The sequence below is a fragment of the Nyctereutes procyonoides genome, unplaced genomic scaffold (assembly GCF_905146905.1).
Source record: "Nyctereutes procyonoides isolate TBG_1078 unplaced genomic scaffold, NYPRO_anot_genome, whole genome shotgun sequence".
Taxonomy (NCBI): Eukaryota; Metazoa; Chordata; class Mammalia; order Carnivora; family Canidae; genus Nyctereutes; species Nyctereutes procyonoides.
In genome coordinates, this window is record NW_026575126.1 from 63,912,792 (window position 1) to 63,916,223 (window position 3,432).

The 3,432-nt window shown below is 45.5% G+C and overlaps 1 non-coding gene across 1 annotated transcript; it reads right to left on the minus strand.

Moving 5' to 3' along the window:
* Window positions 1-414: 414 nt before the first annotated feature.
* Window positions 415-578, minus strand: LOC129520344 (U1 spliceosomal RNA). The gene has a single exon (XR_008666577.1). It is a non-coding gene; the product is annotated as a U1 spliceosomal RNA (small nuclear RNA).
* Window positions 579-3,432: the final 2,854 nt, after the last annotated feature.

Genomic DNA, 3,432 nt, shown 5'->3' on the forward strand with positions numbered 1-3,432 from the left:
GCCCTGCTGAAGAGTTTGTATCTATTCAAAACACAGTGGAAGGCCACAAAGACCTGAAGGCAATATCAGGACCTGATAGGTATTTTAAAGACATTGCTCACTCTGGGTACTGTGTACAGGAGGCACCAGAGATCAGGGAGGATGGAAACAGGGGAGGCCACATTGGAGTGCTTTCGACACCTGGTTGGGATAGGATGGGTTGGATGGAGGGCACTCTGGCTCCATGTTCCTCTATGGGTTGATCTGTGTCACTTGCAAATTCAGGTTTGAAGTCCTAGCCCCCAGGCCAATACCTCTGCAAACGACTGCATTTGGAGATGGGGTCTATAGAGAGGTGGTTAAGATAAAATAAGGTCACAAGGGTGGGCCCCAATCTATTCTGATTAGAGTTCTTTTTTTTTTTTTTTTTTTTTTCAGGGGAGAGCGCGAACGCAGTCCCCCACTACCACAAATTATGCAGTCGAGTTTCCCACATTTGGGGAAATCGCAGGGGTCAGCACATCCGGAGAGCAATGGATAAGCCTCGCCCTGGGAAAACCACCTTCGTGATCATGGTATCTCCCCTGCCAGGTAAGTATTGATTAGAGTTCTTATAAAAGGAGGTGGTCAGGACACGGACAGACGTTGGGGAGCCACCAGGCAAGGGCACAGGAGAAGGTAGCCAGCTATCTGCACACCAAGAAGAGAGGCCTCAGAAAAAAAACAACCCTGTTGACACCTGGATCTCAGGCTTTAGACTCCAGAACTGTGAGAAAATAAATTTCTGTTGTTTAAGCTGCTGTCTATGTTACTTTGCTATAGCGACTCCCACAAACTAATATACACTGTTAAAGCTAAAATCTGCAGGCCAAGGGGTCCAGGCTCTCTTCCCCTTCTGCTTTCTCTAAATGCCTTGACTTCTCTCTGCTCACAGCTGTCTCTTGGGTGTGAGGCTGCTGTTCCCACAGATCACCAACTCACCCCCACACAAATGTCATCCTTTGGTGTGCCTGCCTGTTGGCCTTCTGTCCTTTGCAGCATGGTTTCCAGAGTTCTTATCCACCGTCTACTTGTAGGTGATTCACTCTAAAATTCTGAACTGTCCCTTTGGCTGCCCCAAGTCTCCTACACATTTATAGTAATTCCCCCAACCAAATGAATGTCACTTCTACATTATAGAGACAGACCAAATTAGCATTTAGCAGAGAAAGGGGCTTCTTCTTCTTCTTCTTTTTTTTTTTTTCAAATCATATAACTCTAAATTACCTTCAATTTCCTAAATGGAATCTGGCTCGTGATTCACTCTGGTATGGAGTAGTCTGTAATGAGATTATATTATGTTTGGGGGAAAACATTCAAATGACCAAGATAATTAATTTTGCATAACAACCAACATATAGCAGGATCCAAAGCCATAACTCAAAGCCTGCAACCTGCCGGGGCCCCTGGGGGTGATAATGTTTCTTTCAAAATACAGCAACAAAGACAGTTCCAGGGACCCGTGAAATGCAGAGGTTTTAAAGCTGGAAATGTCGGGTTCTTTCTGTTCCAGCTACAATGCTCATATTTTCTCAGTAGCTGTCATTTACCGTGGATCTCTCCTGGGTTTGGGAAGATGAAAGAAATCCTCGTGCCCAAAACAGTCTCTTGGAGGTGCTTTGCTGGGAAGAATCTTTTGAGAACCAATTCCAAGTATTCAGAATGTTTGGTGGTGTTTCAGGGCTCAGCTTATGATAGGCTGGAGCGTGTGTGTGTGTGTGTGTGTGTGTGTGTGGATGCATGTACGCGTACACAGCACACTCCCCTTGTAAATGAAAGAGTAAGATCAAACCCTCTTTGGTTTTTTTGGATCCTCATTGCCAGGTGGCTTTATTTACATGATGTTAGACTTGTCTGAATATCTGGGAAGGATCTGACTCTGCAGCAGTTTTCTAGTCCTGATTCATTGTTAAAATCCCCTCAGGAAGAGCCAGAACCTGGCAGGCTGCCCTCCCCACCCTCATCCTTGTATCTCTTGGCTGCATCTAATTCTAACACAGTCTAGGAATACGTGTGAAATTAGGAGCCAGAAAACCTACATTCTTGCATAAGGTCTGCTTCTAACTGCCTGCATGGTCTCAAAAATAAATTCCTGTACTCAAATACTTGTGTGTGAATGTGCACAGTAGCACCACTCACAACAGCCAAGAGAGGGGAACAACCCAAATGTCCATCGGTGGATGAGTGGATAAACAAACTGTGGTATGTCTATGCAGGAACACTACTCAGGCATAAAAAAGAATGAAGTCCTACAAACTCTGCTGTCAGCTAGGAATCTAGCTAGGAATCTAGCTGACAGCAGACAGACACAAAAATCACAGGCTGTAGGATTCTTTTTACATGAAATATTCAGCATAGGTAAATCTACAGAATCAGAACGCAGATGGGTGGGTGCCAGGGGCTGAAGGAGGAGGGAATGGGGAGTGACTGCTGAGTGGTATGGGATTTCCTTTTGGGGTACTGAAAATGTTTTGGAATGAGGTGGAGGCGGTGGTTGCAGGACATTGTGAATGTACTAACTTGTGGATTGTGCACTTTAAAATGGTTAGCTTTACATTATGTGAATTTCATCTCAATTAAAAAAAGAGATGTCCCTGCTATACTATCTTCTCTCTCTCACTCTAGATCTTGAGGTCTTCATCTGGGAAAATTAGGATGTTGTACCCAAAACAGAGAGTATCTGGGCTGGTTCTGCGATAGGCTCTGATCGACAGATGTAGCAGATGTGATGCTATGTAACTTCCACTGCTGGGTCTGAGGACATCTGCAGTTTCCATGGAACCTTCCTGCTCAGAACACAGATGCCACATGATGAGATACCCCAAGCTACATGAGGGGCCATGGTGGAGCTTGACGGCACCAGCTGCCAGTCGTGTGAGTGAGCAATCTTGATGGTCCAGCCCAGTCATGTCCTCAGACGAAGCAGGCCAAGCTGACTTCACATGGAGGATTTGTTCCAATACAGAGCCAGCTACAGCTATGGCTACAAGTACACACAGAAACATCTCTATCCATGTGTATCTATATCTACAGCTCTCTCTGCATCTAGCTATAGATATAATTACATGTACGTCTATTTCTTTCTTTTTTTTTAAAGATTTTATTTATTCATGAGAGACACACAGAGAGAGAAAGAAGAGACGCAGGCAGAGGGAGAAGCAGGCTCTATGCAGGGAGCCCAATGCAGGACTCGATCCCGGGTCTCCAGGATCATGCCCTGGGCTGAAAGCAGGCACTAAACCACCCAGGGATCCCCGATTTGTATCTATCTATAGATCGATGAATTGGCTCACACGATTGTGGAGGTTGGCAAGTCCAAAATCTGTGGGGCAGGCCAGCCGACTTTGGTCCCAGGGAGATGTTACAGCTCAAGTCCTAAGACAGTTGACTGGCAGAGATCCCTAGTCCTCAGTC